Here is a 12,725-nt window from a genome sequence, read left to right as displayed (position 1 = left end):
CCAGTAGGAGTGAGAAAAACATCACGGGGTGGTGCGCATTGTATGGGTGTGTGTTACATTAGATTCACCAGTAGGAGGGAGAAAAACATCACGGGGTGGTGCGCATTGTATGGGTGTGTGTTACATTAGATTCACCAGTAGGAGGGAGAAAAACATCACGGGGTGGTGCGCATTGTATGGGTGTGTGTTACATTAGATTCACCAGTAGGAGGGAGAAAAACATCACGGGGTGGTGCGCATTGTATGGGTGTGTGTTACATTACATTCACCAGTAGGAGTGAGAAAAACATCACGGGGTGGTGCGCATTGTATGGGTGTGTGTTACATTACATTCACTAGTAGGAGTGAGAAAAACATCACGGGGTGGTGCGCATTGTATGGGTGTGTGTTACATTACATTCACTAGTAGGAGTGAGAAAAACATCACGGGGTGGTGCGCATTGTATGGGTGTGTGTTACATTACATTCACTAGTAGGAGTGAGAAAAACATCACGGGGTGGTGCGCATTGTATGGGTGTGTGTTACATTACATTCACTAGTAGGAGTGAGAAAAACATCACGGGGTGGTGCGCATTGTATGGGTGTGTGTTACATTACATTCACTAGTAGGAGTGAGAAAAACATCACGGGGTGGTGCGCATTGTATGGGTGTGTGTTACATTAGATTCACTAGTAGCAGTGAGAAAATCATCACGGGGTGGTGCGCATTATATGGGTGTGTGTTACATTAGATTCACTAGTAGCAGTGAGAAAAACATCACGGGGTGGTGCGCATTGTATGGGTGTGTGTTACATTAGATTCACCAGTAGCAGTGAGAAAAACATCACGGGGTGGTGCGCATTGTATGGGTGTGTGTTACATTACATTCACCAGTAGCAGTGAGAAAAACATCACGGGGTGGTGCGCATTGTATGGGTGTGTGTTACATTACATTCACTAGTAGCAGTGAGAAAAACATCACGGGGTGGTGCGCATTGTATGGGTGTGTGTTACATTACATTCACTAGTAGCAGTGAGAAAAACATCACGGGGTGGTGCGCATTGTATGGGCGTGTGTTACATTACATTCACTAGTAGCAGTGAGAAAAACATCACGGGGTGGTGCTCATTGTATGGGCGTGTGTTACATTACATTCACTAGTAGCAGTGAGAAAAACATCACGGGGTGGTGCGCCTTGTATGGGCGTGTGCTAAATTACATTCACTAGTAGCAGTGAGAAAAACATCACGGGGTGGTGCGCCTTGTATGGGCGTGTGTTACATTAGATTCACTAGTAGCAGTGAGAAAAACATCACGGGGTGGTGCGCCTTGTATGGGCGTGTGTTACATTAGATTCACTAGTAGGAGTGAGAAAAACATCACGGGGTGGTGCGCCTTGTATGGGCGTGTGTTACATTACATTCACTAGTAGGAGTGAGAAAAACATCACGGGGTGGTGCACCTTTTATGGGCGTGTGTTACATTACATTCACTAGTAGGAGTGAGAAAAACATCACGGGGCGGTGCGCCTTGTATGGGTGTGTGTCACATTAGATTCACTAGTAGGAGTGAGAAAAACATCACGCGGCGGTGCGCCTTGTATGGGTGTGTGTCACATTAGATTCACTAGTAGGAGTGAGAAAAACATCACGGCTGGTGCGCATTGTATGGGTGTGTGTTACATTAGATTCACTAGTAGGAGTGAGAAAAACATCACGGGGTGGTGCGCATTGTATGGGTGTGTGTTACATTACATTCACTAGTAGGAGTGAGAAAAACATCACGGGGTGGTGCGCCTTGTATGGGTGTGTGTTACATTAGATTCACCAGTAGGAGTGAGAAAAACATCACGGGGTGGTGCGCCTTGTATGGGTGTGTGTTACATTAGATTCACCAGTAGGAGTGAGAAAAACATCACGGGGTGGTGCGCCTTGTATGGGTGTGTGTTACATTAGATTCACTAGTAGGAGTGAGAAAATCATCACGGGGTGGTGCGCATTGCATGGGTGTGTGTTACATTACATTCACTAGTAGGAGTGAGAAAAACATCACGGGGTGGTGCGCCTTTTATGGGTGTGGGTTACATTAGATTCACTAGTAGGAGTGAGAAAAACATCACGGGGTGGTGCGCCATGTATGGGTGTGTGTTACATTACATTCACTAGTAGGAGTGAGAAAAACATCACGGGGTGGTGCGCATTGTATGGGTGTGTGTTACATTACTTTCACTACTAGGAGTGAGACAAACATCACGGGGTGGTGCGCATTGTATGGGTGTGTGTTACATTACATTCACTAGTAGCAGTGAGAAAAACATCACGGGGTGGTGCGCATTGTATGGGTGTGTGTTACATTACATTCACTAGTAGCAGTGAGAAAAACATCACGGGGTGGTGCGCATTGTATGGGTGTGTGTTACATTACATTCACTAGTAGCAGTGAGAAAAACATCACGGGGTGGTGCGCCTTGTATGGGTGTGTGTTACATTACATTCACCAGTAGGAGTGAGAAAAACATCACGGGGTGGTGCGCCTTGTATGGGTGTGTGTTACATTAGATTCACCAGTAGGAGTGAGAAAAACATGTCGGGGTGGTGCGCCTTGTATGGGTGTGTGTTACATTAGATTCACCAGTAGGAGTGGAAAAACATCACGGGGTGGTGCGCCTTGTATGGGTGTGTGTTACATTAGATTCACCAGTAGGAGTGAGAAAAACATCTCGGGGTGGTGCGCCTTGTATGGGTGTGTGTTACATTAGATTCACCAGTAGGAGTGGGAAAACATCACGGGGTGGTGCGCCTTGTATGGGTGTGTGTTACATTAGATTCACAGGTAGGAGTGAGAAAAATATCACGGGGTGGTGCGCATTGTATGGGTGTGTGTTACATTAGATTCACCAGTAGGAGTGAGAAAAACATCACGGGGTGGTGCGCATTGTATGGGTGTGTGTTACATTAGATTCACCAGTAGGAGTGAGAAAAACATCACGGGGTGGTGCGCATTGTTTGGGTGTGTGTTACATTAGATTCATCAGTAGGAGGGAGAAAAACATCACGGGGTGGTGCGCATTGTATGGGTGTGTGTTACATTAGATTCACCAGTAGGAGGGAAAAAAACATCACGGGGTGGTGCGCATTGTATGGGTGTGTGTTACATTAGATTCACCAGTAGGAGGGAGAAAAACATCACGGGGTGGTGCGCATTGTATGGGTGTGTGTTACATTACATTCACTAGTAGGAGTGAGAAAAACATCACGGGGTGGTGCGCATTGTATGGGTGTGTGTTACATTACATTCACTAGTAGGAGTGAGAAAAACATCACGGGGTGGTGCGCATTGTATGGGTGTGTGTTACATTACATTCACTAGTAGGAGTGAGAAAAACATCACGGGGTGGTGCGCATTGTATGGGTGTGTGTTACATTACATTCACTAGTAGGAGTGAGAAAAACATCACGGGGTGGTGCGCATTGTATGGGTGTGTGTTACATTACATTCACTAGTAGGAGTGAGAAAAACATCACGGGGTGGTGCGCATTGTATGGGTGTGTGTTACATTACATTCACTAGTAGGAGTGAGAAAAACATCACGGGGTGGTGCGCATTGTATGGGTGTGTGTTACATTAGATTCACTAGTAGCAGTGAGAAAATCATCACGGGGTGGTGCGCATTGTATGGTTGTGTGTTACATTAGATTCACCAGTAGCAGTGAGAAAAACATCACGGGGTGGTGCGCATTGTATGGGTGTGTGTTACATTACATTCACCAGTAGCAGTGAGAAAAACATCACGGGGTGGTGCGCATTGTATGGGTGTGTGTTAGATTACATTCACTAGTAGCAGTGAGGAAAACATCACGGGGTGGTGCGCCTTGTATGGGTGTGTGTTACATTACATTCACTAGTAGCAGTGAGAAAAACATCACGGGGTGGTGCGCCTTGTATGGGCGTGTGTTAAATTACATTCACTAGTAGCAGTGAGAAAAACATCACGGGGTGGTGCGCCTTGTATGGGCGTGTGTTACATTAGATTCACTAGTAGCAGTGAGAAAAACATCACGGGGTGGTGCGCCTTGTATGGGCGTGTGTTACATTAGATTCACTAGTAGGAGTGAGAAAAACATCACGGGGTGCTGCGCCTTGTATGGGCGTGTGTTACATTATATTCACTAGTAGGAGTGAGAAAAACATCACGGGGTGGTGCGCCTTTTATGGGCGTGTGTTACATTACATTCACTAGTAGGAGTGAGAAAAACATCACGGGGCGGTGCGCCTTGTATGGGTGTGTGTCACATTAGATTCACTAGTAGGAGTGAGAAAAACATCACGGGGCGGTGCGCCTTGTATGGGTGTGTGTCACATTAGATTCACTAGTAGGAGTGAGAAAAACATCACGGGGCGGTGCGCCTTGTATGGGTGTGTGTCACATTAGATTCACTAGTAGGAGTGAGAAAAACATCACGGCTGGTGCGCATTGTATGGGTGTGTGTTACATTAGATTCACTAGTAGGAGTGAGAAAAACATCACGGGGTGGTGCGCATTGTATGGGTGTGTGTTACATTACATTCACTAGTAGGAGTGAGAAAATCATCACGGGGTGGTGCGCCTTGTATGGGTGTGTGTTACATTAGATTCACCAGTAGGAGTGAGAAAAACATCATGGGGTGGTGCGCCTTGTATGGGTGTGTGTTACATTAGATTCACTAGTAGCAGTGAGAAAAACATCACGGGGTGGTGCGCATTGTATGGGTGTGTGTTACATTACATTCACTAGTAGCAGTGAGAAAAACATCACGGGGTGGTGCGCATTGTATGGGTGTGTGTTACATGACATTCACTAGTAGCAGTGAGAAAAACATCACGGGGTGGTGCGCCTTGTATGGGTGTGTGTTACATTAGATTCACTAGTAGGAGTGAGAAAAACATCACGGGGTGGTGCGCCTTGTATGGGTGTGTGTTACATTAGATTCACTAGTAGGAGTGAGAAAAACATCACGGGGTGGTGCGCCTTGTATGGGTGTGTGTTACATTAGATTCACTAGTAGGAGTGAGAAAAACATCACGGGGTGGTGCGCCTTGTATGGGTGTGTGTTACATTAGATTCACTAGTAGGAGTGAGAAAAACATCACGGGGTGGTGCGCCTTGTATGGGTGTGTGTTACATTAGATTCACTAGTAGGAGTGAGAAAAACATCACGGGGTGGTGCGCCTTGTATGGGTGTGTGTTACATTAGATTCACTAGTAGGAGTGAGAAAAACATCACGGGGTGGTGCGCCTTGTATGGGTGTGTGTTACATTACATTCACTAGTAGGAGTGAGAAAAACATCACGGGGTGGTGCGCCTTGTATGGATGTGTGTTACATTAGATTCACTAGTAGGAGTGAGAAAAACATCACGGGGTGGTGCGCCTTGTATGGGTGTGTGTTACATTAGATTCACTAGTAGGAGTGAGAAAAACATCACGGGGTGGTGCGCCTTGTATGGGTGTGTGTTTACATTACATTCACTAGTAGGAGTGAGAAAAACATCACGGGGTGGTGCGCCTTGTATGGGTGTGTGTTTACATTACATTCACTAGTAGGAGTGAGAAAAACATCACGGGGTGGTGCGCCTTGTATGGGTGTGTGTTACATTAGATTCACTAGTAGGAGGGAGAAAAACATCACGGGGTGGTGCGCATTGTATGGGTGTGTGTTACATTACATTCACTAGTAGGAGTGAGAAAAACATCACGGGGTGGTGCGCCTTGTATGGGTGTGTGTTACATTAGATTCACTAGTAGGAGTGAGAAAATCATCACGGGGTGGTGCGCATTGTATGGGTGTGTGTTACATTAGATTCACTAGTAGGAGTGAGAAAAACATCACGGGGTGGTGCGCATTGTATGGGTGTGTGTTACATTAGATTCACTAGTAGGAGTGAGAAAAACATCACGGGGTGGTGCGCATTGTATGGGTGTGTGTTACATTACATTCTCTAGTAGGGGTGAGAAAAACATCACGGGGTGGTGCGCATTGTATGGGTGTGTGTTACATTAGATTCACTAGTAGGAGTGAGAAAAACATCACGGGGTGGTGCGCATTGTATGGGTGTGTGTTACATTAGATTCAGTAGTAGGAGTGAGAAAAACATCACGGGGAGGTGCGCATTGTATGGGTGTGTGTTACATTAGATGCACTAGTAGGAGTGAGAAAAACATCACGGGGTGGTGCGCATTGTATGGGTGTGTGTTACATTACATTCACTAGTAGGAGTGAGACAAACATCACGGGGTGGTGCGCATTGTATGGGTGTGTGTTACATTACATTCACTAGTAGCAGTGAGAAAAACATCACGGGGTGGTGCGCATTGTATGGGTGTGTGTTACATTACATTCACTAGTAGCAGTGAGAAAAACATCACGGGGTGGTGCGCATTGTATGGGTGTGTGTTACATTACATTCACTAGTAGCAGTGAGAAAAACATCACGGGGTGGTGCGCATTGTATGGGTGTGTGTTACATTACATTCACTAGTAGCAGTGAGAAATCATCACGGGGTGGTTCGCATTCAATGGGCGTGTGTTACATTACATTCACTAGTAGCAGTGAGAAAAACATCACGGGGTGGTGCGCCTTGTATGGGCGTGTGTTACATTACATTCACTAGTAGCAGTGAGAAAAACATCATGGGGGGGGGGGAATTTTATGGGTGTGTGTTACATTACATTCACCAGGAGGAGTGAGAAAAACATCACGGGGTGGTGCGCCTTGTATGGGTGTGTGTTACATTACATTCACTAGTAGCAGTGAGAAAAACATCACGGGGTGGTGCGCCTTGTATGGGCGTGTGTTACTTTACATTCACCAGTAGGAGTGAGAAAAACATCACGGGGTGGTGCGCCTTGTATGGGTGTGTGTTACATTACATTCACCAGTAGGAGTGAGAAAAACATCACGGGGTGGTGCGCCTTGTATGGGTGTGTGTTACATTACATTCACCAGTAGGAGTGAGAAAAACATCACGGGGTGGTGCGCCTTGTATGGGTGTGTGTTACATTACATTCACTAGTAGGAGTGAGAAAAACATCACGGGGTGGTGCCCCTTGTATGGGTGTGTGTTACATTAGATTCACCAGTAGGAGTGAGAAAAACATCACGGGGTGGTGCGCCTTGTATGGGTGTGTGTTACATTAGATTCACTAGTAGGAGTGAGAAAAACATCACGGGGTGGTGCGCATTGTATGGGTGTGTGTTACATTACATTCACTAGTAGGAGTGAGAAAAACATCACGGTGTGGTGCGCATTGTATGGGTGTGTGTTACATTACATTCACTAGTAGGAGTGAGAAAAACATCACAGGGTGGTGCGCATTGTATGGGTGTGTGTTACATTACATTCACTAGTAGGAGTGAGGAAAACATCACGGGGTGGTGCGCATTGTATGGGTGTGTGTTACATTAGATTCACTAGTAGGAGTGAGAAAATCATCACGGGGTAGTCCGCATTGTATGGGTGTGTGTTACATTACGTTCACTAGTAGGAGTGAGAAAAACATCACGCGGTGGTGCGCATTGTATGGGTATGTTTACATAACATTCACTAGTAGGAGTGAGAAAAACATCACGGGGTGGTGCGCATTGTATGGGTGTGTGTTACATTACATTCTCTAGTAGGATTGAGAAAAACATCACGGGGTGGTGCGCATTGCATGGGTGTGTGTTACATTACATTCACTATTAGGAGTGAGAAAAACATCACGGGGTGGTGCGCATTGTATGGGTGTGTGTTACATTAGATGCACTAGTAGGAGTGAGAAAAACATCACGGGGTGGTGCGCATTGTATGGGTGTGTGTTACATTAGATTCACTAGTAGGAGTGAGAAAATCATCACGGGGTGGTGCGCATTGTATGGGTGTGTGTTACATTACATTCACCAGTAGGAGTGAGAAAAACATCACGGGGTGGTGCGCCTTGTATGGGTGTGTGTTACATTACATTCACTAGTAGGAGTGAGAAAAACATCACGGGGTGGTGCCCCTTGTATGGGTGTGTGTTACATTAGATTCACCAGTAGGAGTGAGAAAAACATCACGGGGTGGTGCGCCTTGTATGGGTGTGTGTTACATTAGATTCACTAGTAGGAGTGAGAAAAACATCACGGGTTGGTGCGCATTGTATGGGTGTGTGTTACATTACATTCACTAGTAGGAGTGAGAAAAACATCACGGGGTGGTGCGCATTGTATGGGTGTGTGTTACATTACATTCACTAGTAGGAGTGAGAAAAACATCACAGGGTGGTGCGCATTGTATGGGTGTGTGTTACATTACATTCACTAGTAGGAGTGAGAAAAACATCACGGGGTGGTGCGCATTGTATGGGTGTGTGTTACATTAGATTCACTAGTAGGAGTGAGAAAATCATCACGGGGTGGTGCGCATTGTATGGGTGTGTGTTACATTACGTTCACTAGTAGGAGTGAGAAAAACATCACGCGGTGGTGCGCATTGTATGGGTATGTTTACATAACATTCACTAGTAGGAGTGAGAAAAACATCACGGGGTGGTGCGCATTGTATGGGTGTGTGTTACATTACATTCTCTAGTAGGATTGAGAAAAACATCACGGGGTGGTGCGCATGGCATGGGTGTGTGTTACATTACATTCACTATTAGGAGTGAGAAAAACATCACGGGGTGGTGCGCATTGTATGGTGTGTGTTACATTACATGCACTAGTAGCAGTGAGAAAAACATCACGGGGTTTTGCGCATTGTATAGGTGTGTGTTACATTACATTCACTAGTAGCAGTGAGAAAAACATCACGGGGTGGTGCGCATTGTATGGGTGTGTGTTACATTACATTCACTAGTAGCAGTGAGAAAAACATCACGGAGTGGTGCGCATTCTATGGGTGTGTGTTACATTAGATTCACTAGTAGCAGTGAGAAAAACATCACGGGGTGGTGCGCCTTGTATGGGTGTGTGTTACATTAGATTCACTAGTAGGAGTGAGAAAAACATAACGGGGTGGTGCGCCTTGTATGGGTGTGTGTTACATTAGATTCACTAGTAGGAGTGAGAAAAACATCACGGGGTGGTGCGCCTTGTATGGGTGTGTGTTACATTACATTCACTAGTAGGAGTGAGAAAAACATCACGGGGTGGTGCGCCTTGTATGGGTGTGTGTTACATTAGATTCACTAGTAGGAGTGAGAAAAACATCACGGGGTGGTGCGCCTTGTATGGGTGTGTGTTACATTAGATTCACTAGTAGGAGTGAGAAAAACATCACGGTGTGGTGCGCCTTGTATGGGTGTGTGTTACATTACATTCACTAGTAGGAGTGAGAAAAACATCACGGGGTGGTGCGCCTTGTATGAGTGTGTGTTACATTAGATTCACTAGTAGGAGTGAGAAAAACATCACGGGGTGGTGCGCCTTGTATGGGTGTGTGTTACATTAGATTCACTAGTAGGAGTGAGAAAAACATCACGGGGTGGTGCGCCTTGTATGGGTGTGTGTTACATTAGATTCACTAGTAGGAGTGAGAAAAACATCACGGGGTGGTGCGCCTTGTATGGGTGTGTGTTACATTAGATTCACTAGTAGGAGTGAGAAAAACATCACGGGGTGGTGCGCCTTGTATGGGTGTGTGTTTACATTACATTCACTAGTAGGAGTGAGAAAAACATCACGGGGTGGTGCGCCTTGTATGGGTGTGTGTTACATTAGATTCACTAGTAGGAGTGAGAAAAACATCACGGGGTGGTGCGCCTTGTATGGGTGTGTGTTACATTACATTCACTAGTAGGAGTGAGAAAAACATCACGGGGTAGTGCGCCTTGTATGGGTGTGTGTTACATTAGATTCACTAGTAGGAGTGAGAAAATCATCACGGGGTGGTGAGCATTGTATGGGTGTGTGTTACATTAGATTCACTAGTAGGAGTGAGAAAAACATCACGGGGTGGTGCGCATTGTATGGGTGTGTGTTACATTAGATTCACTAGTAGGAGTGAGAAAAACATCACGGGGTGGTGCGCATTGTATGGGTGTGTGTTACATTACATTCTCTAGTAGGGGTGAGAAAAACATCACGGGGTGGTGCGCATTGTATGGGTGTGTGTTACATTAGATTCACTAGTAGGAGTGAGAAAAACATCACGGGGAGGTGCGCATTGTATGGGTGTGTGTTACATTAGATGCACTAGTAGGAGTGAGAAAAACATCACGGGGTGGTGCGCATTGTATGGGTGTGTGTTACATTACATTCACTAGTAGGAGTGAGAAAAACATCACGGGGTGGTGCGCATTGTATGGGTGTGTGTTACATTACATTCACTAGTAGCAGTGAGAAAAACATCACGGGGTGGTGCGCATTGTATGGGTGTGTGTTACATTACATTCACTAGTAGCAGTGAGAAAAACATCACGGGGTGGTGCGCATTGTATGGGTGTGTGTTACATTACATTCACTAGTAGCAGTGAGAAAAACATCACGGGGTGGTGCGCATTGTATGGGTGTGTGTTACATTACATTCACTAGTAGCAGTGAGAAATCATCACGCGGTGGTGCGCATTGTATGGGTGTGTGTTACATTACATTCACTAGTAGCAGTGAGAAAAACATCACGGGGTGGTGCGCCTTGTATGGGCGTGTGTTACATTACATTCACCAGTAGGAGTGAGAAAAACATCACGGGGTGGTGCGCCTTGTATGGGCGTGTGTTACATTACATTCACCAGTAGCAGTGAGAAAAACATCACGGGGTGGTGCGCCCGTATGGGCGTGTGTTACATTACATTCACCAGTATGAGTGAGAAAAACATCACGGGGTGGTGCGCCTTCTATGGGCGTGTGTTACATTACATTCACCAATAGGAGTGAGAAAAACATCACGGGGTGGTGCGCATTGTATGGGTGTGTGTTACATTACATTCACTAGTAGGAGTGAGAAAAACATCACGGGGTGGTGCGCCTTGTATGGGTGTGTGTTACATTAGATTCACTAGTAGGAGTGAGAAAATCATCACGGGGTGGTGCGCATTGTATGGGTGTGTGTTACATTAGATTCACTAGTAGGAGTGAGAAAAACATCACGGGGTGGTGCGCATTGTATGGGTGTGTGTTACATTAGATTCAGTAGTAGGAGTGAGAAAAACATCACGGGGTGGTGCGCATTGTATGGGTGTGTGTTACATTACATTCTCTAGTAGGGGTGAGAAAAACATCACGGGGTGGTGCGCATTGTATGGGTGTGTGTTACATTAGATTCACTAGTAGGAGTGAGAAAAACATCACGGGGTGGTGCGCATTGTATGGGTGTGTGTTACATTAGATTCAGTAGTAGGAGTGAGAAAAACATCACGGGGAGGTGCGCATTGTATGGGTGTGCGTTACATTAGATGCACTAGTAGGAGTGAGAAAAACATCACGGGGTGGTGCGCATTGTATGGGTGTGTGTTACATTACATTCACTAGTAGGAGTGAGACAAACATCACGGGGTGGTGCGCATTGTATGGGTGTGTGTTACATTACATTCACTAGTAGCAGTGAGAAAAACATCACGGGGTGGTGCGCATTGTATGGGTGTGTGTTACATTACATTCACTAGTAGCAGTGAGAAAAACATCACGGGGTGGTGCGCATTGTATGGGTGTGTGTTACATTACATTCACTAGTAGCAGTGAGAAAAACATCACGGGGTGGTGCGCATTGTATGGGTGTGTGTTACATTACATTCACTAGTAGCAGTGAGAAATCATCACGGGGTGGTTCGCATTCAATGGGCGTGTGTTACATTACATTCACTAGTAGCAGTGAGAAAAACATCACGGGGTGGTGCGCTTGTATGGGCGTGTGTTACATTACATTCACTAGTAGCAGTGAGAAAAACATCATGGGGGGGGGGAATTTTATGGGTGTGTGTTACATTACATTCACCAGGAGGAGTGAGAAAAACATCACGGGGTGGTGCGCCTTGTATGGGTGTGTGTTACATTACATTCACTAGTAGCAGTGAGAAAAACATCACGGGGTGGTGCGCCTTGTATGGGCGTGTGTTACTTTACATTCACCAGTAGGAGTGAGAAAAACATCACGGGGTGGTGCGCCTTGTATGGGTGTGTGTTACATTACATTCACCAGTAGGAGTGAGAAAAACATCACGGGGTGGTGCGCCTTTTATGGGTGTGTGTTACATTACATTCACCAGTAGGAGTGAGAAAAACATCACGGGGTGGTGCGCCTTGTATGGGTGTGTGTTACATTACAATCACTAGTAGGAGTGAGAAAAACATCACGGGGTGGTGCGCCTTGTATGGGTGTGTGTTACATTACATTCACTAGTAGGAGTGAGAAAAACATCACGGGGTGGTGCGCATTGTATGGGTGTGTGTTACATTACATTCTCTAGTAGGAGTGAGAAAAACATCACGGGGTGGTGCGCATTGTATGGGTGTGTGTTACATTAGATTCACTTGTAGGATTGAGAAAATCATCACGGGGTGGTGCGCATTGTATGGGTGTGTGTTACATTACGTTCACTAGTAGGAGTGAGAAAAACATCACGCGGTGGTGCGCATTGTATGGGTATGTTTACATAACATTCACTAGTAGGAGTGAGAAAAACATCACGGGGTGGTGCGCATTGTATGGGTGTGTGTTACATTACATTCTCTAGTAGGATTGAGAAAAACATCACGGGGTGGTGCGCATTGCATGGGTGTGTGTTACATTACATTCACTATTA

Source organism: Cavia porcellus, unplaced genomic scaffold (assembly GCF_034190915.1).
Source record: "Cavia porcellus strain 051 isolate PalLab524CR breed Dunkin Hartley unplaced genomic scaffold, mCavPor4.1 scaffold_44, whole genome shotgun sequence".
Taxonomy (NCBI): Eukaryota; Metazoa; Chordata; class Mammalia; order Rodentia; family Caviidae; genus Cavia; species Cavia porcellus.
This window is presented reverse-complemented; position numbering follows the sequence as displayed.